Source organism: Diabrotica virgifera, chromosome 4 (assembly GCF_917563875.1).
Source record: "Diabrotica virgifera virgifera chromosome 4, PGI_DIABVI_V3a".
Lineage (NCBI taxonomy): Eukaryota > Metazoa > Arthropoda > Insecta > Coleoptera > Chrysomelidae > Diabrotica > Diabrotica virgifera.
In genome coordinates, this window is record NC_065446.1 from 176,282,099 (window position 1) to 176,308,454 (window position 26,356).

Below are 26,356 nucleotides of genomic sequence, written 5' to 3' on the forward strand. Positions count from 1 at the left end.
GACGCTCATATAAAAAGCATGGAAAACGGAAAGTCTACCTTGGACAGAGGAATCCTGTGATGGACATTTAAGTCAACCTTGGACAAAAATTCAATACAAATTAAATGGGTCAATTCTCTATTAGACATGATACAGTTTAGCTTGGACTGAACTATTCTAAATAAAATTCCAAGAGTTATCACATTCGAAAAGTGTTTTTTGTATTACTAAATAAAATACCAAGATGTTACATATTATTTATTAACAAATTATAATAATTCTAATAATTTTAAAATGGTTTCTCTTTGCAGTTCTGCCTTTTTATTTAAACCTAAATTCATTAGTTCACTAATAATTTTTCGTTTTTGATGCATTTTTTCCTTGTATGATTTTCGTATCGCCATCCCACGTTCACTTTTGTAAAATGTTCTTCTCTTTTCATTTGCTTCATTTTTCCTTCTAATACCTTCCTCACCTCTTTCACACTTGCAGGTTGATTTGACATGTAGTTCATGCTCTGATGTATATTTTTCTAAATTGCTAACGCCTCTGCTCGCTAGGGTAGAAATGTCTTTGCGTATACCTGCACAGAACTTTCCTCTCGAATGTAACCATTCTGATTTAAATACTCTTCTCTCGTAATGGGAGTGAGGTTTACCTAAAAGTCCATCTCCATCTCGACGAAGGGGTTTTTGACCATCAGCACAGGCAATGTATCTCAAAACACCAACACAATGATCCAAACAAATAATTTTTCTAAATGTAGTTTTTGGATGTAGTCTTTTCCCTGCACGTTGTAGTTTCTTCTTGTAAGCCAACATTGTAGATCCATTCGTAAAATGAATTAATGAATGGAGATGTTCATGTGCAGTACTTCCGTCGTCTGCTACTAAATGACAACGGCAAATGGAATACCATTTTACATTAGGAGCACATGCTAGAAGAGAAAAATCACTCTCATTTAAGAGTAAATGATACCATTCTCTTGGTGACTCTTCGTAATCCTTCGCCATATCCGCCGGAGAAAGAGCATTAATGTCGTTGACACTCAAAAGAGCCAGATAGTCACTTTTTGACAAAATAGACATATTTTAACTGGATACTTAAGAACAAAGAACTGAACTCTTAAAGCTGTCTCACTAGACTAAACGAGTCCTTACAACGTCGTTAAATTTATCTGCCAGTACAGCTTCCCCCACCCTAATTGATTACCTTACGCATGCGTCATTCACGCGGTCAAAGGTCAAAGTCTTGTTGCCTAGACCTGCAATAATTAACCAAGTTAATCCAACAATGTCGATCTGCTGTTCTGACACAGTACCTAAATCACAACTCCACGTTCGATGTAGATAAATTATGAATTAAATTATTTAGATATAAATTGCAGTTGCAGAACGTGGGGTTGTGATTTAACAGCAGATCGAAATTGTTGGATTAACTTGGTTAATTATTGCAGGTCTAGACAACGAGACTTTGACCTTTGACCGCGTGAATGGCGCATGCGTAAAGATAAAAAGCATGGAAAACGGAAAGTTTACCTTGGACAAGTGACGGCGTCACTTGTCCAAGGCAAACTTTCCGTTTTCCATGCTTTTTATCTTTACGCATGCGCCATTCACGCGGTCAAAGGTCAAAGTCTCGTTGTCTAGACCTGCAATAATTAACCAAGTTAATCCAACAATTTCGATCTGCTGTTAAATCACAACCCCACGTTCTGCAACTGCAATTTATATCTAAATAATTTAATTCATAATTTATCTACATCGAACGTGGAGTTGTGATTTAGGTACTGTGTCAGAACAGCAGATCGACATTGTTGGATTAACTTGGTTAATTATTGCAGGTCTAGGCAACAAGACTTTGACCTTTGACCGCGTGAATGACGCATGCGTAAGGTAATCAATTAGGGTGGGGGAAGCTGTACTGGCAGATAAATTTAACGACGTTGTAAGGACTCGTTTAGTCTAGTGAGACAGCTTTAAGAGTTCAGTTCTTTGTTCTTAAGTATCCAGTTAAAATATGTCTATTTTGTCAAAAAGTGACTATCTGGCTCTTTTGAGTGTCAACGACATTAATGCTCTTTCTCCGGCGGATATGGCGAAGGATTACGAAGAGTCACCAAGAGAATGGTATCATTTACTCTTAAATGAGAGTGATTTTTCTCTTCTAGCATGTGCTCCTAATGTAAAATGGTATTCCATTTGCCGTTGTCATTTAGTAGCAGACGACGGAAGTACTGCACATGAACATCTCCATTCATTAATTCATTTTACGAATGGATCTACAATGTTGGCTTACAAGAAGAAACTACAACGTGCAGGGAAAAGACTACATCCAAAAACTACATTTAGAAAAATTATTTGTTTGGATCATTGTGTTGGTGTTTTGAGATACATTGCCTGTGCTGATGGTCAAAAACCCCTTCGTCGAGATGGAGATGGACTTTTAGGTAAACCTCACTCCCATTACGAGAGAAGAGTATTTAAATCAGAATGGTTACATTCGAGAGGAAAGTTCTGTGCAGGTATACGCAAAGACATTTCTACCCTAGCGAGCAGAGGCGTTAGCAATTTAGAAAAATATACATCAGAGCATGAACTACATGTCAAATCAACCTGCAAGTGTGAAAGAGGTGAGGAAGGTATTAGAAGGAAAAATGAAGCAAATGAAAAGAGAAGAACATTTTACAAAAGTGAACGTGGGATGGCGATACGAAAATCATACAAGGAAAAAATGCATCAAAAACGAAAAATTATTAGTGAACTAATGAATTTAGGTTTAAATAAAAAGGCAGAACTGCAAAGAGAAACCATTTTAAAATTATTAGAATTATTATAATTTGTTAATAAATAATATGTAACATCTTGGTATTTTATTTAGTAATACAAAAAACACTTTTCGAATGTGATAACTCTTGGAATTTTATTTAGAATAGTTCAGTCCAAGCTAAACTGTATCATGTCTAATAGAGAATTGACCCATTTAATTTGTATTGAATTTTTGTCCAAGGTTGACTTAAATGTCCATCACAGGATTCCTCTGTCCAAGGTAGACTTTCCGTTTTCCATGCTTTTTATATGAGCGTCCAGGATCCTATGTAAGGGATTTTATTTGAGATCATATTTAGAACGAATTATGGTAGATTCCTTCAGCGTAATATCGGTATCAAGACAAATTGGAATAAAAATAGCGAATTGGAATAAAAATGGTAAATTTAAATAAAAATGGACTAACAATGGCGTCATCTAGCGGCTAATAGGTAAACTATGGTAGATTTCTTCGACGTAATGTCAAGGAAAAATGGACTAAAAATGGTGAATTGGAATAAAAATGGTGAATTTGAATAAAAATGGCGAATTGGAAAAAAAATGCCGAATATGTTGCGGTCGTAGATAAAATATAGTATGCAACTCGTTAAGCTTAGATTTCTGCACGTGATTGGTTTAAATAACATAGGATCCTGGACGCTCATATAAAAAGCATGGAAAACGGAAAGTCTACCTTGGACAGAGGAATCCTGTGATGGACATTTAAGTCAACCTTGGACAAAAATTCAATACAAATTAAATGGGTCAATTCTCTATTAGACATGATACAGTTTAGCTTGGACTGAACTATTCTAAATAAAATTCCAAGAGTTATCGATAACTCTTGGAATTTTATTTAGAATAGTTCAGTCCAAGCTAAACTGTATCATGTCTAATAGAGAATTGACCCATTTAATTTGTATTGAATTTTTGTCCAAGGTTGACTTAAATGTCCATCACAGGATTCCTCTGTCCAAGGTAGACTTTCCGTTTTCCATGCTTTTTATATGAGCGTCCAGGATCCTATGGGTATCCTATGCCAAAACTCACAGCTAATATTGGGAAATCGGGAAAGTTCGGGCATACTCGAACTACGCTCTAAGAACAAACGCTGAAACTTTTCGTTTTCCATGCTTTTTATATGGGTATCCTAAGCCAAAACTCACAGCTAATATTGGGAAATCGGGAAAGTTCGGGCATACTCGAACTACGCTCTAAGAACAAACGCTGAAAATTTTTTTTTAGTTGATATTTATTTTTATTTCCACACTAATTTTTGGTATTAACTACACACACAATCTACAAAAATTAAAATTTTTCAAATACTTTTAATATTTAAAGGTACCGTAATTTTTTGGTAATTATTAATGTTTCACATGCTCTAAGAACAAACGTCAAAGATTTTTTTATTTATAATCATAAAGCTCACACTCTAAATAACAGTATTTTGAATAAAATATTATTTGAAAAACATTTTATTTCTTTTTATTGTCAATAGGAATGTCATAACATGTGAATATCATCGTTGTTTTTTAGAGCAAAGTTCCAAAGCCACGTTGGTCGAGCGATTTAAGACTTTGTTACATTGCATTGAAAATAAGTAAGTGTTGGATCATAGGTTCAAATCCCCTGCACTGCAATACTTTAAACCAGTCAACCAACTTGGCTTTTTTATTTTATTCCAAAGAAATAAAACATTTTTTTCTTATTTTTGTATATATCTTACTCAGATCACGTAACTAATTAGATTATTTTATTAAGAATTAAAAAAGAAAAAGAGCTGGTACCCACAATAAAACAGTTAAAATCGAATACATCCGACACATTGTAAGAAAGAGCGAAGATATGAACTGCTGCAACTAATTTTACAGAGAAAAGTAGAAGAAAACCAGGAAGGTGAAGGATTTTCTGGCTAAAAAATCTATATATGTGGTGCAGCACAACAACTACAAATCTTTTCAGTACATTAGTATGCAAAGTATATATTTCTAGGATAATCGTCAACATCCAAAATGGATGAGCACTACAAGAAGAAGTAGATATATTGGGGATCGGGAAAGTTCGGGCATACTCGAACTACGCTCTAAGAACAAACGCTGAAGATTTTTTTTAATTGATATGTATTTTTATTTCCATACTAATTTTTTAGTATTAACTACACAATCTACAAAAATTAAAATTTTTCAAATACTTTTAATATTTAAAGGTACCTACTGAAATTTTTTGGTAATTATTAATGTTTCACATGCTCTAAGAACAAACGTCGAAGATTTTTTTAATTTATAATCATTTTTATTTCCTTACTAATTTTTAGTATTAACTACACAATCTACAAAAAAAAAAATTAAAATTTTTCAAATATTTTTAATATTCAAAGGTATGTACCATCTTCTTTTTTGTAGTAACTCCATTTTTAAATTCACACTCGAGACATTTTCTTTTTTGTACCATGAGATTTTAACACTTTTTTAAGTCTCCTGTATTACTTTAATCTATTATGTTTTATAATGTTTTAGTATTAGAAGACCAATTTACACTAAGCTACAACGAATGTCTCTTTGGAATTATTGTGTTATCAGATACACATACCTATCATAATCCTATAAAACCAATCCAAATTCTACAAAAAATCGTAATTACACGAGGTTAGACAACTTCATAAAAATCAAAATAAATTAAAGATGTTACTCAACAGATTAAAAAGACAGTGAATAAAATGGTGAAATAGTAAATTTTTCCAATAAAACTGTGTGAATTAGATTTTTTTTTCGGTAAATAGACAAATTCGTTGAAGTTTTTCAGAAATATTGTAAAATAGGCTAAATATACTCAGTTTTTTGGACATTCAGCCAACATTGCTTTAAACTTTTTAAGTAAATAATGTTGTAATTGTATAAATACATCGTCAGAATGAAAGAGATTGGTTGGTATAGTTTTTGAAAACATAGTTATTGCTGCATAATATATCATAGTGATACCTATTTCATAATTTATAAATTAACTGGATGATGGATAATTAGAAACGTTCTTAAAAATCTTGAAATAATAAGTATGAACAATATAAATTTTAATTCATGTTTAGACTAAATAAACAAGATTTCATGAGATTTTAAACCATTTTTAAGTCTCCTGTATTGCTTTACTCTATTATTTTTTTATAATATTTTAGTATTAGAAGACCAATTTATACTAAGCTACAAAGAATGTCTCTTTGAAATTATTGCGTAATCAGATACACATACCTATCATAATTCAATACAACCAGTCCAAATTCTACAAAAAATCGTAATTAGAGGAGGTTAGAAAACTTCTTAAAAATCAAAATAAATTAAAGATGTTACTCAACAGATTAAAAAGACAGTGAATAAAAATGGTAAATAGCAAAGTTTTCCGATAAAACTGCGTGAATTAGATTTTTTTTTCGCTAAATAGACAAATTCGTTGAAGTTTTTCAGAAATATTGTAAAAGAGGCTAAATATACTCAGTTTCTTGGACATTCAGCCAACATTACTTTAAAATTTTCAAGTGAATAATGTATATAATATGTATTTGTTGTATCGATAGTTTTGCTTGTAAGATGTTTATTTCGTATCTCATGCACTCTGATATTCGTAATTTACTTCTTAGTTCTATTATGTATTGTTTATTTAATTCGATATTTCTTTTTTTGTAAGATTTTAATGATACGGTGAAACAGTAAATTTTTCCAATAAATCTGGGTGAATTAGTTTTCTTTTTTGGTTATATAGTGTAACAACCTAGACACCTTTTTTTCCAGCAGTAATGATATTTTATTTCAATATTTCCATCGTCACTACGATGAGAGTCGTAGGTAATCATTTAATTTTAGAAAATATTTATCCTGAATAAGATTCAAATTTACATGTCTATCAAGTTTGTTTTGTTTAGGCAAGCAGGCACTAATTCGTAAAATTATTTTTCCTTAACTTGATTTAATTCCAAAGCATAAACATTCACTGATATACTATTTACTATTTCAAACTTCGAGTTATGACTTATTGGAGCTTCCAAGTCCTCGGTTTTCAAAACAGTATATGGATATGACGATGTAAGTTCTTTATTTATTTTATTTTAGCTGGATAAAGAGAGCTAATAATCATCTAATAAAAGCAATTTTGATCATCATTTTTGATATTTATGTACCAAATTATGTACAGTTTTTTAGACGTTGTCAACACTGCTTTAAAATATTTCGGCAAATAATGGTGTAATTGTAGAAATACATTTGAAACTAGCCAATATGAAGGAGATTGGTTGGTAGCGTTTTTTGAAAGCATAATATCTTAAGGAGTTACTTATTGCATTTATAAATTAACTCGATGATGGGTAAGTAAAAATTGGGTAATATGTATTGAAAATGTGACAGTATACCTACAACAAAAGACACGATATCTTAAAATTTTTGAAATAATAAATATGAATACTAATATCCTATTTCAAGCTGGATGAGAAGCTAGAAGATAGAACTAGAAATTTTAATTCATGTTTAGACTAAATAGTCAAGATTTTTGAATTTGGTGTGCCTCTTGTATGGCTTTTCCAATGCTTGAATTTTGTATCTTATACATACCGTATTATTTTCTTCCATAGACAAATGTATCACAATATGAAAGTTCTAATCTGATTCTGATTCTAATTCTAATTTTTCCATAAGTGAATTAGAAACCTGTTTAAAATGCAATTAAAATACTGTACTTATAGAATGATTAAGAAAATTTCCGATTGTAGTAATGGCGTTAGTGCAAATAAAGAATTATATCGACACACACCTTAAGTTTCCAGATGGTTGGTAAGAATATATTTAGTTCGAATTATTTTAAAACCGTCCAAAGATCCTTCGAAACCTAGTTCGAATTATTTTAAAACCGTCCAAAGATCCTTCGAAACCAGAATCATACCAGGGTAAATTCTTAGAGTCATGCGTACTAAAAACATTCGAAAGAATGATTAAGTCATAATTAATAATGACATTATTTTCTACCTACGTATCGTGTATTTTTCGTGTTTTTTTTTGTATCTTTCGTAAAACAATAAGGAGCGCAAGAAAATTTATTATTTATTATTTTTATTGTGAATAAGCCACATTTTTACTTTAAAATTAGTTTATTTTGACCTATCGATTTCCCTTTCGGAGATCATTCTCATAGTACAAATGTATTTGATTTTTTTTGATTGGATCAATAGAAGTTCGATTTTTTGCTTATTATTAACTTGTGTATACCCATAATAAGTAATTTTCTCAATCGGATTACTCTAATTATACTAAAAGACTTTTGCTTTGAAAATTTGCGACCTATTTCTATTAGATATCTTCCTTTTAGATATATTTTTTGTCTTTGTCATTTATATTGCACTAAGTCGAAGTTCTTTTTCATATCGATGAATTCAATTTGTTTTATGCATGGGATTTTATTTGAGATCACATTTAAAACGTACTTTATAACAAAAATTTGTATTCTCCAACTGATTAGAACTCTAAATCTGGTTTGAAAATAATATGAGAAATATCGGTGGTTTGGACTTAGCGAAAGAATTTATCTGATATGTATTGTAGGTATTATCGATATAATGATAGATTTAGCAATTAGTGGCTTGCATATATTTATGCTTCATATACTGACATTTTGCACCTAGGGAGAGATAATGTAAATATTGAGAGTTGCATGGTAAAAATAAGAGGTTTACTAGTTTGGACATAATGAAAGAACGCCTGTGTATAATAGAGTACGAAAGATTTGGATGTTTCTCAGTAAAAACGAAAATACTAAAGCCCTTTTGACATGCTGATGTATTTGATTTTTATGTCTGACTAGAACTCTAAATCTGGTTTGCATACAGAGTGAGTTTTATGTATGGAAACACTCAATTATCTCGGAAACGGCTTGCAAGATTTTTATAGATTTTGATGGGTATGAATTTTCTGAGGCGGTCTATATTATAGTGACAATTACATTGTTGTCAGATTTTCCGTTTTTCTGGAAATCCAATTCCGTATTTCTAATAGGACAAGAAGTCGTTATTTGAGTTTTGAAGTCCTAAAGAAATACTGATTATTTTTCATGTTATTTTCCCTACAACTAAATGCCATAATTTCGAAGTTATTGCTACATTTATTAAAAAAATTTAAACAAATTATAAAAACCAATAGTGTACAAAAGTATACAACACGATAGTATACGAAAAGTTTGGATGTTTCTTAGTAGAAACGAAAATACTAAAACCCTTTTGACATGCTGATGTATTTGATTTTTATGCTTGACTAGAACTCTAAATCTGGTTTGAAAATAATGTGAGAAATATCGGTGGTTTGGACTTAGCGAAAGAATTTATCTGATATGTATTTTAGGTATTAGCGATATAATGATAGATTTAGCAATTGGTGGTTTGCATATATTTGTATTCCATTTTGATACACTGATATTTTCTAGGAAGAAATAATGTAAATATTGAGAGTTGCGTGTTAAAAATAAGAGGTTTACTAGTTTGGACATATAGAAAGAACGCCCGTGTATAATATTTTACGAAAGATTTGGATGTTTCTCAGTAGAAAAGAAAATACTAAAGCCTTTTTGACATGCTGATGTATTTGATTTTTATGCCATTGTATTTTATTGGTTGAGGTACTGTAAGTTGCGATTGGACGGAAAATACGTATCTAAGACCCTTTTGACATGATGTATTTTATTTTTCTGTCACTGAACTCTATTGGTTAAATCGTATCATTTGAGAATTCGTATGTCCCTATTGCACCAAGAGGACCGAAGATACAGAACTCCTTTTTAACATTCTGCTCTATTTGATTTTTCTGTGTCTGGTGGTTAAATCATTTGTATCTAATGTCTTTATGGCATGATGTTATGTTTAATTTTTCTATATTATTCAATTTGTTAAATCACATGATACCTCGCATATCTCTCAGAGAGGGATGGATTGGACATATCAAAATACTGCTTCTATTATATCTTATACGTTATCAGGGGCATTAGTTACGTATTTTCAGGATACAGCCAAAAGGGCATTAGTTATATCTTCTGTTTTATTGGTCCAATCGTGACGTAAAAGTCGGGCCTCCACCACAAAACGAGACAAAAATGAGCAGAATGGACCTTAAATTTTTTTTTAATTTCCCCCAGCATCTGGGGAAAAATTGATTTTCTATCTAACTCTAATACACAGACTCTTATGGGAGGCGCTGTTGCTAGATGTTGCGAAATGCCCAGTTTGTCAGTAGATCTAGGAAATTTTTTTGTGCGCCCATACCGTTGGGCACTACATACCTACAACTTTTATTGTCTATGCCTCTCTACGTTACGCCATTTAGGCATGTCTACAACTTTTATTGTCCACGTCTCTCCTTACGTCTATGCCTCTCTACGTTAATCCGTTTAGGTACTACATGCCTACAACTTTTATTGTCTATACCTCTCTTTTTACTTGTGTATATATAATTTTCTCAATCGAATTACTCTAAAAGACTTTTGCTTTGAAAATTTGCTATCTTTTTCTATTAAATATCTTCCTTCTAGATTTTTTTTTGTCTTTGTCATTTATAATGCACTCAGTCGAAGTTCTTTTTCATATCGATGAATTCAATTTGTTTTATGTATGGGATTTTGAGATCACATTTAGAACGAATTATGGTAGATTCCTTCAACGTAATATCTGTATCAGGACAAATTGGAATAAAAATAGCGAGTTTAACTAAAAATACTGAAATGGAATAAAAATGGTGAATTGGAATAAAAATGGCGAATTGGTGGCACCAAATGTTATGGCCGTAGATAAAATATAGTATGCAGCTCGTAACGGTTAGTTTATGGATTAAATAACATATTCGATACTCCCCACACCTTTAACGTACCACAATCTCCAATCAGACCAATGCTAATGAGATGTCACCATCGCTTACACATAAATTATGTTACGGTCGTAGATAAAATATATGCCTCTCTACGTTAAGCCGTTTAGGTACTACATACCTACAACTTTTATTGTCTATGCCTCTCTTTTTACTTGTGTATATATAATTTTCTCAATCGAATTACTCTAAAAGACTTTTGCTTTGAAAAATTGCAATCTTTTTCTATTAAATATCTTCCTTCTAGATTTTTTTTGTCTTTGTCATTAGGTACTACATACCTACAACTTTTATTGTCTATGCCTCTCTTTTTACTTGTGTATATATAATTTTCTCAATCGAATTACTCTAAAAGACTTTTGCTTTGAAAATTTGCAATCTTTTTCTATTAAATATCTTCCTTCTAGATTTTTTTTGTCTTTGTCAACTCAGTCGAAGTTCTTTTTCATATCGATGAATTCAATTTGTTTTATGTAAGGGATTTTATTTGAGATCATATTTAGAACGAATTATGGTAGATTCCTTCAGCGTAATATCGGTATCAAGACAAATTGGAATAAAAATAGCGAATTGGAATAAAAATGGTAAATTTAAATAAAAATGGACTAACAATGGCGTCATCTAGCGGCTAATAGGTAAACTATGGTAGATTTCTTCGACGTAATGTCAAGGAAAAATGGACTAAAAATGGTGAATTGGAATAAAAATGGTGAATTTGAATAAAAATGGCGAATTGGAAAAAAAAATGCCGAATATGTTGCGGTCGTAGATAAAATATAGCATGCAACTCGTTAAGCTTAGATTTCTGCACGTGATTGGTTTAAATAACATATTGTGTTATGGTCGTAGATAAAATATAGTATATGCAACGTGCCTCTTTCCAACGATCCCTTTGTACGTCACGAGCCAACGCGCTCCTTTCCAATACCTCACACGTCGAACCAATAACAACGGAGATATGCTTTAGTGCCGTTTTGGCTATGCCGCCATTTTTGTTTTTTGTGTTAACGTATTCGTTACCCCCTCCCCTTTCCTATGATACCTCACATGTCACGATCGAACCAATAACAACGGAGATATGCTTTAGTGCCGTTTTGGCTATGCCGCCATCTTTGTTTTTGTGTTAACGTATTCGTTACCCCCTCCCCTTTCCTATGATACCTCACATGTCACGATCGGACCAATAACAACGGAGATATGCTTTAGTGCCGTTTTGGCTATGCCGCCATCTAAAAATACTGAAATGGAATAAAAATGGCGGATTGGTGTCATCTAGCGGAAAATAACTATGGTAGATTCCATTATGGAAGATTACTTGTGACGTCAGCATCTATCTCACTCTTACTCATTGGGAAGGTACTTCTCTCTCTAACACATTGATTTCCCTATACCTATAGTCGTGCCGGCATACCCCTTCTACTCAAATCCCCCAGAATCTCAACATTTGGTGTGTACTAAAAGTATAAGTCAAGCTGCGTAAGTGAAAGCAGAAGGTACTAACAGTAGAAGTTGACCTGTACCTTACAAAGCAGACTTTTGAAATTAAAAGTTGTACTGTTGGAATAAAATCAATATTTATACATGAAAAACAGGCTATCGATTTATACTCTTAGTACATAAATGATTAATAAACATTCAAAATTCAAAATATAGAAGAATCCCGAAAGGTCCATTTTATGACTTATACTATACTATATTCTTAGTACATAGCACGTTAGACATAATAAAAAGATTTTATAAAGATTATTTTTTGTATTTTTCAATTTAATTACATATATATAAACACAACATTTTCACTTTAAAAAAATTCCATCATTTTTTGACGGAAACTTCAAAATTAATGTGTACATTAATGGGGACAAAACTGTTATTCTGGCCAAACGCTTAGTTTAGCATAAACAGACCAAAGTCGGCGCTTAGTCTACAATTGCGAAACTGTTATGAATGGCAGTTATGGATATATGGCAGTTATGAATGGCAGTTAAGAATGGCAGTTATGAATATAGTATTGTTATGCAAAACTAAAAACCCTTAATAGACAGAATGTCGCTTGGTTTATTTTTGTTTTTCTTAGTAACCGTTAACGTGACAATAACAGGGATTTTTCCAAGATAGTTTTAGCTATGTGTCACCAGAATCCGCTGTTATCTCGATTTTAAAGAAATGGCGCTTGGTCGAGTTATGCATAACGCTGTCCTTTAGAATTAGTTCACTGTTTGTGATTTTATAACGCTGTTCTTTATTTTTACATAATAGAAATATGTATGCACTTTGCAATTTTCATTGTTTTGAAATTACCTGCCGCAACATCAAATAAATCAGTATATTTATTTTTCTTAATTAATACTGCTTCTACTACAGATTGTTTCTCTTAATTTTTGCAGTGGGAATACCTTCAATATCAGACTCAATTTGTTCTGGTACTTTTTCTGAACCAAAAAATATCCACATTCAGATATTATCTCCCAAAGCCACACACTTCAAAACGAACGTAATAAACAAGCCAAACATGGACGTCTAAATATGAACTACAAACTAATTTGCGGAGTAGCAGAATACAGATTCAGACCTATCCAAATAAGTCACAACAAAATCCGTACGCTCTCAATTAGAATTGGAAATAAACACATTGCCAATATGACATTCAAACTTCAAACTGTTTGAAGAAGTTTGATTTCAAGTCAAACCTAAAGATATCAAAATCAAGTCAAGTCAAACTTTTTTACAAAAAAAGTTTGATTTTCAAGTCAAGTCAAGTTTATTGAATAAAATCAAACTAGTTTGACTTGATGCATCTCTACCCCTTTCTTTAGGATCGGAAATATCCATCCAGTTTTCCATTCTTCGGGCATTCTTTCTTCTTCCCAAATCCTTAGTATTAGCTCGTATATTTTCCGTTGTAGTTCTTCTCCGCCTCGTTTTATTAGCTCGTTTGGGATTTCATCTGGGCCTGCTGCTTTCTTTTGTTTTAGGTTTCTTATCACACGTAAAAAGTCCTCATATGACGGTTTTTCGATTTCGATTTCATCATCAAGGTCTGCATTATTTGTATATTCGAGAGAACTTTCTCTCGACTTAAATAACTCTTCGTAGTATTTCTCCCATACCTTGGCATCAATCTTAACTGTTGGTTTCTTCTTATTTTGTGATTTTATATATTTGTAAAGCTTTACATTATTCTTGCTATTTACTTCCATCTCTTCTATAACTTCATCAATCCATATCTTTTTTTTTTGGTTGTACAGCATTTGTCTGAGTCTTTCTTTTTTCTCCTATACTCTTCCAAATCCTCTTCTCTGCCTGTTTTCAGCCATTTCTTTCGAGCTAGATTTTTTTCCCTGGTTGCTGTTTCGCAGTCCTCGTCATACCATTCTTTTTGCCTTTTTATTTCTTTGTATCCGATTACTTTTCCCGCTGCTATCGAAATGTGACCTTTTATTTCTTTCCACGTTTCTTCTATGTTATTAGGGTTCGTAACTTTTAAATTTGCTTCAAACTCTTTAGAATAATCTTTCTGAACAGTATCCGAATCTAGTTTCCTTACGTTCCAATTTTTTCTTTTCGTGTATTTCTTTGTGTCTTTAATTATTTTCATTTCCATATTTCCTATTACTAAGAAGTGGTCAGAATCTGCATTTGCACCACGGTACGACCTGACATCTTGAATTGTTCTCCTCCACTTTTTTGAAATCAAAATATGATCGATTTGATTCTCTCAGTTGATCCTGGTATTAGCCACGTTACCTTATGTTCTTTTTTGTGTTTGAAGTGTGTGCTCATTATAAATGTGTCTGTTGCTGCTGCTAGGTTACAAAGCATTATCCCATTAGTATTCGTAGTTGTGTGGAGAGTTTCCTTACCAGCGACGTCCTTGTTTATATCTTCCTTTCCTATCATTGCGTTGAAATCAACTAGTAAAATTAATATGTCATTCTTGGGTATATTTTCATATATCTCTTCGAGTTTCTTGTAAAAATCATTTTTGTCTTCTTGTTTCGCATTCTCAGTGGGAGCATATGCATTAATGAATGTTAAATTAGATTGCTTGTTCTTTATTCTGACAAAAGTAATCTTCCACATATTGCTTTGAAATCTATCACCTTGTCCCTTAATTGACTGCTAATTAGGAAGGCTATACCATTAATGTACCATAATTTAGAATTTCCCATTGATTTTCCTATGGCCCGTTTGACGATTCACCACCCGGTATATTTTTCAAAGATTAGCACTATAGAAATGTAGAAATACAGAAATATACACAAAAAAAGCTACTTACCAATCTATTAAACTAATTTTGTAATTTTTAGATTCGTATTCTCTCGACGAAGTAGATTTGTATAATGCGAAAATGCAGGTAATGCATTGTAGGTACCTACAAAAATTAATAGTTATCTATTTATGAATAATTGATTAAATGCACTATTGTGAGGTAAATATGATGATTTTAAAAACTCATTTAAACATAAACCTATTGTTAATTTTCTAATTACAAATGTTCATACTCATGTTGACTTATTTTAGTGAATAACTTTACATTTTTTAGTTCAAGGGTATGTTTTCTTACCCTTATAATGTTGACCCGATTCAAATACATGGCAGCCCACTTTTACTTCTCTTCTGGGATTGTGACGGGTTAGATCTGTCAGACAATAGACTCAGTAAAACACAGGTTTAATTTTAATAAAAACATATTCTTATAAAGGAAGTCAATATACCTACAGTATGCGGCAAAATAAACAGTACTGAAATGAATATTGAGTTGTTTATGATTCTTTGTACAGGGTGTCCCGAAAAGATTGGTCATAAATTATACCACACATTCTGGGGTCAAAAATAGTTCGATTGAACCTAACTTACCTTAGTACAAATGTGCTCATAAAAAAAGTTACAGCTCTTTGAAGTTACAAAATGAAAATCGATTTTTTTCAATATATCGAAAACTGTTAGAGATTTTTTATTGACAATGGACATGTATCATTCTTATGGTAGGAACATCTTAAAACAAAATTATAGTGACATTTGTCCACCCCACACAAATTTTATGGGGGTTTTGTTCCTTTAAACCCCCCGAATGTTTGTGTACGTTCCAATTAAACTATTATTGTGATACCATTAGTTAAACACAGTGTTTTTAAAACTTTTTTGCCTCTTAGTCTTTTTTTGATGTCACCTTTTATCGAGATGTGGCTTCTTCTTCAAAATATACCTAAAAATGTAAGTTATAAATAAATTTTCAGATTATTAACAAGTCTCTATAATCGTACTTAACCATATACAAATATGTGGTGGATTCGACAAATATTCAAAATATCTCGATAAACACTAGCTTATCGAAAAAGTACTAAGAGGCAAAAAAGTTTTAAAAATATTTAGTTTAACTAATGATGCCACAATAATAATTTAAGTTCAACGTACACAAAAGTTTGGGGGGGTTTAAGGGAACACAACCCCCATAAAATTTGTATGGGGTGCACAAATTTCACGTTAATTTTCTTTTAAGATGTTGCTGCGATAAGAATTCCACATGTCTATTTTCAATAAAAAATCTCTAAGAGTTTTCGATATATGAAAAAAAATCGATTTTCATTTTGTTACTTCAAAGGGCTGTAACTTTTTTTGTGTGCATTATTGTATATAGGTAAGTGACGTTCAATCAACCTATTTTTGACCCCAGAATCTGTGGTATAATTTATGACCAATCTTTTCGGGACACCCTGTATATCTAATCCACATCATATATCATATAGCTTTGCGAACATTATTCACGACGACGTACGTTCCCGATAAAACAGATGTTAAATATGCCTCTGGACAGTGGCGGATCTAAGGGGAGCAAACATGAGGAAATTTCCATCCCTAACAAGGTCCAAAATTAAAGAAAAAAAATTGTTCAAACATAACAATATATTATGGGCCATTCCACGAACATACGCCTGTTTTGGATTACTTCGACAACGAATATTTTACTGTGCAACATAAGAAGTACGAAAGTAAATGGCGCCAATAATTATTCCAATAAACAGCAATGTAATTTGCAATTTACTCTCGTTCTTCTTATTTTGCACAGTAAAATATTCGTTGTCGAAGTAATCCAAAACAGGCTTATGTTCGTGGAATAGGGTATAGCTGACATGAAACCGAAACAACAGAAAGACAAATTCAACCCAATAAACACGCTAGTTAGGAAAATTAAGGGAACTTAATGCCTATAAGTTATTATTTATGTCTTCTATGTAATCTGAGTTTATCTTTTTTATGTCTGTTGGGTGGTTACTCATCGGAACTTCCCCCCTAAGGCAAATTTTCCCTCTTAAGGAAAATTTCTAGATCCGCCACTACCTCTGGCACGAAAAAATCTTTAATTCCCTTCCGCATTTCCGAAATGGCAGACAGTGGATCTATCTGACTCCTTCAGCATTCCCCATATGTACGCATCTGGTGGCGTTAGTTCTGGCACAGAATAAATAACCACACAGAAGCGAAACTCCTGCCGAAAACGGTAACATAATTTTCATGCTCATGTGTCAACGTAACTGGTGCAACTTCACTTTTGCGACTGACGTGACAGTTGTTTATCGCTAAATTTTATATTTATATATGTTTTATTTTATATTTAATTTAATTTTATAATTAAATTTTATATTTCATATTTAATTAATAACTAGTTGTAAAAAATATTACCTAATTTGGAATGGTCTATTCCTAAGAACATCAAGTTCTATTCTGTAACTGGTGCATAAGGTCAAATATTTCGGTCACCACAAAATCAATGGAAACGACAGTAAGATTCGCTTCTGTATGGTTACATATTCTGTGGTTCTGGTGAGTGGCAACTCCCAATATGATCGCGCAGTATTCGAAGAGACGCCCTGACAGTGTGACAGGTTGTCCCGTCCTGCTAAAGCCATTGTTTGATTTTAAGCCTGGACTGTTTTCCTGACCTTTTTGCTTATGACCGAAAATAGTACTCCACCATAAAAAATTTTTCTGCAAAACTGAGAACTATTATTCTGAACCAACTAACATTATGGCGACATTCACATACGTTATAACGATGTTCGGAAACCACTCAGTACGTTTCGGCACCCGGCACATACAAATTTGAGGCATACGAATTTCAGTAAGGTCAGTTGGGGTAAGTGCCATACAAAATTAACATAGTTAAAATATAAAGCATTCGAAGGTGCCCTAAAAATTCCCGGCGATCAATACAATTTTTTCCCGCGGTCAATACAATGAAAGATACAGGCATTAACTACACCTTGAGTTCTTAATTTTTTTTTATATCGGTTTAAGAGAAAATTATATTATTTTTTTTAAGGCAAGTGGTCGCACTTACCCCGCTCAATTGGGGTAAAAGCGAATTTGGAGATATATTTTTATATACGGCATATACAGGGTGTTTCATTAATAATTGTCCATATAGTAACTGGAGAAACCTTAGCAGAAAATACGAAGATTTAACCTAAAACACTTAAATAAAATGTGGTTCCTTACTGAGTTACAGGGTGTTTTATCTAAAGATTTAAAAAATATTTTTGCTCAGCATTTTAAAACTATTCGACGTATCCTTTCCATACTTGGCAGGAAGTATAGCTACTATACAGACTACTAAATTATGTTAAACAAACGTTTCTGGCTATTACCAGAGGCGTACAACGGGGGAAAGTGAATGGTTGACCCTTTCCAAATTCTACGCCACTGGCGAAATTGCTATTTTAGTTCCATTTTTGGATTCTCCAATACTTTCTATGAAAATAATATACTCTTCATTCGTAACGATAAAGTCATTAGTTTTCGAGATCTTTGAAGTTAAAAATGAAACGACACGGTTATTTTAATCAGTGTATTGTGTCGCTTCATTTTTAATTTCAAATATCTCGAAAACTAATCATTTTATCGTTACGAATCAAGAGTATATTATCTACATAAAAATTATTGCAAAATAAAAAAATTACACTAAAATAGCAATTTTGCCAGTGGCGTAGAATTTGGGAAGGGTCAACCAGCCACGATCCCCTGTCGTACGTCTCGCCTCTGGTAGTAACTAGAAACGTTTATTTATCTTAATTTAGTAGGGTGTAAAGTACCTACACTTTCTGCCAAGTATGATAAGGATACGCCAAATAGTTTTAAAGTATTGGGTACAAATAATTTTTAAATTTTAATCATAATAATCATATCATAAATTAATCAAAATAACTGTGCCGTTTCATATTTAACTTCAAATATCTCGAAAACTAATGACTTTATCGTTACCAATGAAGAGTATATTATTTACGTACAAAGTATTGGGGAATCTAAAAATAGCACTAAAATAGTAATTCTTCCAGTGGCGTAGAATTTGAGAAGGGTCAACCATCCACCATCCCCTGTCGTACGCCTCTGGTAGTAGCTATAAACGGTTGTTTATCATAATTTAGTAGGGTGTCTAGTAGTCGCACTTTCTGGTAAGCATGAAAAGGATACGTCGAATAGTTTTAAAATGCTGAGCAAAAATAGTTTTTAAATTTTTAGATAAAACACCCTGTAACTCAGTAAGGAACCACATTTTATTTAAGTGTTTTAGGTTAAATCTTCGTATTTTGTGCTAAGGTTTCTTCAGTTACTATATGGACAATTATTAATGAAACACCCTGTATACTTACTCTGGAGGTAAGAGCATTTTACTTGAATCTTTGTTAATAAGAAGCTCTTTTGAAACTCAAAGTATCTTTATTTAAAAAAAAGTTACAAGCTCGTAAACTTTAAACAGAGGAAGAACTTAAAACGCAAAAAACAAAATATCTTTGATTTATCGTTAAATTGTAAAGTAAATGGTATCCTTATATTTATTTACGTAGGAAGTACACATGGTGATAAATTGTAAACAAATTTTTTTTAAAGCTATTCCACGTTTTAGCCGCTAAACGATATTTAAAATGATATTTCTCCTCGCCTTCCAATTTCGGGATCCGGCAAGAGCTTAATAATGTCCGTTTCAAACACAATAGAAACGTCCTCAACCAAAGAAAATTTAAATATTGATTTTTTCATGAAAAATGCACTTTTTCTAGAAAACTTTATCTCTACCTCTTTATCTTTAAGGTGTATTATTTTCCCTACATAATATTTAATATTTTTCTTTCCTGGAAATTGAACTAATACCCAATTGTCAACAGATAATTCAGACAAGCTTCTCGTCATTTCATCTAACTCCTCGTTCTCTTCAGTCATTAATTTGTTCATGTATATCTTCCAACGTATCCTCTTCTGCATATTCGACTGTTTCTTCATCGTCTTCGTCGCTGTCCAAAATGTCCTTTAACCTGGAATTACCTGCTACTTCATTGTTATTCTTCTTTGTGCCTTTCCTTTGTTTTGGCCCCTTTTGTACGGTTTCTTTTTCTTTTAGGCGCACTAGCACTTCATTTCTTGTAATAACCTCCGCTCCACCTGCTACTCTTTTCTTGGGCTATTTTTCGTCGTTGTCTTTTGTACCAATTTTCATAGTTGTTGCTAAAATTTGGTCGAAGGTTACATGCCATAAGGACGTGCTGTGAGGGGTACAATTGGTGGGTGTTAGTTGGCGATGCGATGGGCTTGGACTTTCCGCGACTTCAATTGTGACTTCATTAGTATCGGAGATGTTGCTATTAGCTGATGTACCGGATGGACCAGTCTTTAAAATCTCTGGTTCTCTATTCGGATCTTCATCAGCTGTTACATGTATTGTTTCTGTTTGACTATTTTGCCATCTTTTGTACGCCGAAGGATGAAACTTGTCGGAGGCTATAACTTGATCATTAACGGGGTAGATACCGGCTTTCCTAAATCCGTGTTGAATTATTACGGGGTCTGTCTCTTTCCATATTGTTTTGGTTAGCACCGAGAAGGTTTTTTTAAATATTTTATTTCCTGGGTGTCCACGTTGCCATTGAACTAGCTTTGCATCCCATCTGTCCTTAATCGACTTAAACACGGCTACATCTAGAGGTTGAAGTAAGTGACTGGAGTGAGGTGGAAGCTTTAAAATTGTCACTCGTTCCTTCATAGCCTCTTCAATCAAACTTATACTGATGTGTGTTGCATGGCCATCATAGATTAAAAGTATAGGGAGCTTATCTTTAAAGTCAGAAATTAAAGCTTTGCTGAAATAGTTCTGAAAACCCTGAGATTCCATCCAACCTTTCTTTGTTGCAGCATAAAAAACTTCAGGTTTTTAGGGATCTTCCTTTGAAGCAGTCCACTCTCAGTAAATATGCAAGCCTTTAAAAATAATAAGGGGTGTTCCTTTTGACCCAGCTGCACTGCAAGTCATCAAAACTGTCGTGTTTTCTCTTCCTGGAGTGCTGATTGTTCTGGTTGCAGCAGTTCCAATGGCACCAACAATTTTGGTTTTTTTAGGGTCTACACAAAAACTCGTTTCATCTAGATTCCATATCTGATCTGGCTTATTTTCCAGACCAAGCTCAATAATTGTACGCTTTAGCAGATCAAAATAGTCGTATATTATAAATGGATATACACATTTTTTTCTTGCCATTTCTACAGCTTGGGGTTTTTTTATTGAGAGTCGGTGTCTTTTTCGGAAACCTATAAACCAATCAGGGCCAGGGACGCCGTCTTTAAATCTTGTTTTCAATTTATTTTTTATCACATATTGTCCAACTTTTTCAAGCACCTCTGATCTGGACAAACCAAATCCGCCCTTTTCCATTAACTTAATGGCCTGGATAATTTTTTGTTCGTCTTCATAAGGAATATCCAAGTCTCTCCCCAAACGTTTGCTCTTGGTGCCCCTACGCCCTGTGACATGGTTCAGAATTGTCATCTTAGGTATTTTATAAAGGGAACTTGCTTTTCTTAGAGACAATTGCTTACTTTTAACGCTTTCGATGGCAGCTTGCAATTGGTCCTTAGTATAATTATTAGCACCTCTTTGCGATTTTCTCGTATAATTTCTCGGCATGTTTCTGAAAATCAGAAAAATTCGAACATAATATTGAAACCAAGAAAGGGGGTAAGTGCGTTACACACGTGGACGCACTTAAACCTTCCACACATTTTTGGGGGTAAGTGCGTCCACATCGATAACTAAAAAATAACAGCTTTTATACGGCAAATAAAACAATTTTCCATTAGTTTATTAGGTTTTTATAATACTTATACCATAAAAGTAGAAGAATAACAAAAAGTCTAAGTAATATCGATTTTTAAAAAATTACTCACCTACTTGATCTGCAAGTTGAAACGACTATGTGAGGTTACAATTCTGACAGCTGACTGCTCGATTAATGGGCAGTTGCCATATTACCCTGGCTTAAAAAGTACTATATAGTGAACATGTTGTCACAGTGTTGCCGACCCTAACTGTTAATATCGCTCTATTGTCCTGTGTGGTCGCACTTACCCTAAATACCTCTTACCCCAACTGACCTTACTGTTTATTTTGCCGCATACCGTAGAACGAAAACTTGCATTGTTTCGGAAAAATTCAAACAAGCTTATATTTTTCTAAAACTTTTTTTGTTAGTTTGTATACAGGATGGGGCATTAGTGTGTCCAATTACTCGTTTGTCGTAAGAGATACGAAAAAAATTATTTAGGTAAAAGTTGGAGCACAGAAAGGACCATAATTTGAACATATTTTCAAATAAACAGGGCCACCCATATTGACAGATGACACAAACTTACGTTTTTTCAAATGGAACACCCTGTATATTTTTACATTTTTGGATTCTATGTCTTCTCGATGTCTTTTTTCATAAAATATAGAGTTTCGTAATATTATATGAGGTAGTTTAAAATATAATTACGTTTTTTTTTATTAATTTCGTAGCAATATTCACACCCTGTAGAATTGTAGTGATTTTTCAATAAAATTTCTATTTATGCTCAAACAAATTTTAATATAGTCTACTATTGCTAAACATTATTAATATAGCGAAATGTTTAATTTTAGTATACAGGGTTGGTCGAAACCCGAAATGACTATTTTCTGAGTTTTCTTAAATGGAACACCCTGTATTTTAGTATTGTAATAAAATAATATTTTATGGTACTTTTTTATTTCTTAAGCATTCCCTATACCTAAGTGTTTTAACTTGTGAGTTATTCGTGATTCTTTAAGCCAAACATTAATTGCAACAGAAATTACGTGAAATTTTATTAGGTGGCCGTGAAAATATTAAATCAAACCTAATTTTTCAAAAAAAAAATTAATCTAGACTCATCCTTTATTTATCAATATTGGTTGATATATCAAAATACCTACTTAGTTAAGCTTGTTGGTGCGTAAAATATTAGTAAAAACATACAATATTCTACCTAGATGGCTATGACACTAAACTTGCTTAAGCATTTGACATTATTCTATTTTTATAGTTCCAATTGCTTTGTTTGTTACCATTACTAATATGAACTTTTCTAATGAGAACCTGATTACCTTTTTTTGTTTTGCTAGGAGAGTTTAACAAGAATGTACTACTAGCAATAATAATTTTAAATCAGCAATTTCCTGATCAACGACAACCAAGAAGAGAAACTTTTGAAAGTTTACTAGAACAGTTTCAACGGACTGGATACTTAGATTATGAGAAATCGAACAAAAGCTGTAAATGAACTGAAATTGTAAATGAATAAAATGAATTAAATGTAATCCTTAGTGTCACTGAGGATCTGCATATTAGTACGACCGTTCTCACAATCTAAGTGTCTAGTCTGTTGAAATCGTTTAAGTAAACTTTCAAAAGTAGTTTATCTTCTAGGTTGTCATCTATCAGGGAATTTCTGGTAATAAATTCTTAATGCTAGTAGCACATTTTTGTTATACTCTCCTAGCACAAAAACCATAATATTATTCAGTTCCTTATTAGAAAAGTTCATATTATTAATGGTAACAATGCAGCTGAAACTATAAAAATAGTATGTCAAATGTTTAAGCAAATTTAGTGTCATAGCCAACTAGGTACAATATTGTGTTTTTATTAATATTTTACGCACCAGCATGCTTAACCTTTTGACTGCCACCCGCAATAAGATGTTATTCTCCATGTGCCAGCGAAATAATAGACCCATAAGATTTATTTAGCGTATGGCTCAATACATGGAATAAATACAATAATAATTGTAAAAAAAACGTAAGTACATAATTCAAAAATACAAACATAAGCTTATATAAAAACGAACATAGACAAAATACAGATAAAATATAAGATAATACAAACAGATAAGGTTATATCTTTAAGTCGAGTTAAGCTATCCATTCAAGGCCTGCAGGCGTAGTTTTGAAAAAGTATTTTGGGTCTCCTCGGTACGCCCTCAATTCACATGTCTCCACTATGTGTTGGATGGTTTGATCTGGAGCACCACAGTCGCAGCTGGAGGTAGGCTGTTTCCCCCATTTATGTAGGTTGTGTGCGCATACTGCATGTCCCGTTCTAATTCGGTTTAGGCTCTTCCATATGTTTCGTGGCTGGTCGAAGCCATCAGGCTTTTGGACTGGGTCAATAAGGTTGGATACTTCAGGTAAGGCTTCCTCAGTCCACAGCGTGCGTCATCTGGAGGTAACATTGAAATCATCTGCCGTTAGCTGTTGGGCTGTTCTTATGGGTGGTTTTCTGGATGGGAGTCGGTTTGCTGCTAAACTCGGGATGTCTTCATGGATTGGTAGTTGCAAGTTGCTATTTACTTTCGAATACTCCGTTATCAAGGCCTTTTGTCTTCGTAGGATAGGCGGAGGTATATGGCTAAGGATGGGAAGCCAATATAGTGGAGTAGTCTTGATGCAGCCACTAATCATTCTCATTGCTATATTAAGCTGCGTATCAACTATCTTCACATGACGACTATTTAGCCAGACCGGTGCACAGTACTCTGCCACAGAGTAGACCAAACTTAGCACAGATGTTCGTAGTGTGTCCGCAGATGCGCCCCAGTTGGTACCACAAAGATTCTGGATAAGGTTATTTCTACTACTTATTTTTTGTGCAGTTATTTGTAGATGTTTTTTAAACGAGAGAGTCCTGTCCAAGGTAACCCCCAGATATTTTGGGTAAGGTTGGTAGGGTAGTACTACATTTCTCATTTTGACCTCTAATTTTTGGTTTGCCTGTTTGTTATTGAGGTGAAAACAGCTTATCTCAGTTTTATTTAAGTTGGGTATCAGGCGCCATTTTGTGAAGTATTCATATAGTTTGTTGAGGTCGTTTGTCAGCACGTTTTGAGTAATTTCAAACTGTTTGTGTTGTACTGCTATTGCTAGGTCGTCAGCGTAGCCAAACTTTCTTCCATCAGTGTCAGGTAGGTCCGATATATATAAGTTGAAAAGCATCGGAGCAAGGACTGATCCTTGGGGTAGTCCATTATTTAATTTCCTCTGTTTGCTTATGTCATTACCGTGGATTACCTGGAAGTATCGATCAGAGAGTATGTTGTTTATTAGTTGCAATATTATTTGGTATGAGATTAGTTTGGTTAGTTTATAGAGGAGTCCCTCCTTCCAAACTGTGTCGTAGGCAGCTGTCAAATCCACAAAGACGACAGCCGTCTTTTGTTGCCTGTTTTGGAAGCCTGCTTCTATATGCGTAGTTAGACTTAGAACCTGATCTGCGCAGCTTCGATTAGGTATGAAACCTGCTTGTTCGAGTGGGATATTTTCAAGAATTTGTGGGCCTATTCGGTTTAGGATAAGTCGTTCCAGCAGTTTATAGCAGCAACTGAGAAGTGCTATAGGACGATAGCTTTCAACTTTATCGTGGGGTTTATTGGGTTTTAATACAGCAATTATTTTGCTTTTTTAAAAGCTTTTGGTATGTTTCCAGTTCTAAGGATCAGTGAATAGAACGAAGCCAACCATTTTCTTGTCCTTTGACCGCATTGTAGTAGGAACTCAGGATGTATCCCATCAAAACCAGGCGCCTTGCCAGTTTTCATGTCTCGGAGGGCTGATGTTATTTCTTCGTTGGTGAATTCGTGGGAGAACCTTGGGTTATGTCCGGCTGTTTGACGTAAGTTGTTGAGTTCCTTTTTTTATATATTTTGTATGTTCTTTGTCACGTGGAGCCCTAGATAGGGTCACTATTCTGCTAGCTATTTGGTCGGGGGACAAAAAGTGGGGTTTTCGAACGAGCGGGGCACTTCCCCCTAGCTTTCTAAGTAGGCTCCAAGATTGTCTGCTCGATCTTTTAAAGTCCATTTTCTCCGTTGTTTTTATCCATTTATCTCTCCGGGCTTCATTTAATGTTTGCAGTAGGTCATTAGCTACATCTGGGTCACCATTCTCTATATAGTCATTGTAGAGTTCTTCACATTCATTATTCCAGCCTGGAATATACTCTTTGCGGTAACCTCTTGGTATACACTTTTTTGCAGTTGATATCACTGCACCTACAAATCTATCGTAGCTTTCCGGTGTGGCTGGAACCCATCTTATAGTTTTATCAAGTTCAGTAGAGAATTTTTGCCAGTCTGCCTTCTGAAAATTCCATCTTGGTCTGGGAGTGGATCGGACTATCGGGACCTGGATGCCTACTTCATATATTATTGGACGATGTTGGCTGTGTGAGAAATTCTTCAGGACTTTTCTTGTTATATTGACAGGTTGATTTTAAGAGTTTTGGGTTGAGAAACAGAGGTCTGGGTTGTATTCCTTTCTCCACGCTGCGGATCTAAATGTTCCCCTGTCTTTTGCATTAAATATTAGACTAA

The 26,356-nt window shown here is 33.5% G+C and overlaps 1 protein-coding gene across 4 annotated transcripts in view; it reads right to left on the reverse strand.

Moving 5' to 3' along the window:
- LOC114342489 (putative fatty acyl-CoA reductase CG5065) overlaps positions 1-15,056 on the reverse strand; it is a 269,687-nt gene extending 254,631 nt beyond the window's left edge. For all 4 annotated transcript variants that reach the window (XM_050648568.1, XM_050648570.1, XM_050648569.1 and 1 more), the window contains exon 1: positions 14,943-15,056. The gene's annotated coding sequence lies outside the window, so the exon portion shown is untranslated. The remainder of the gene's footprint in view (positions 1-14,942) is intronic.
- Positions 15,057-26,356: the final 11,300 nt, after the last annotated feature.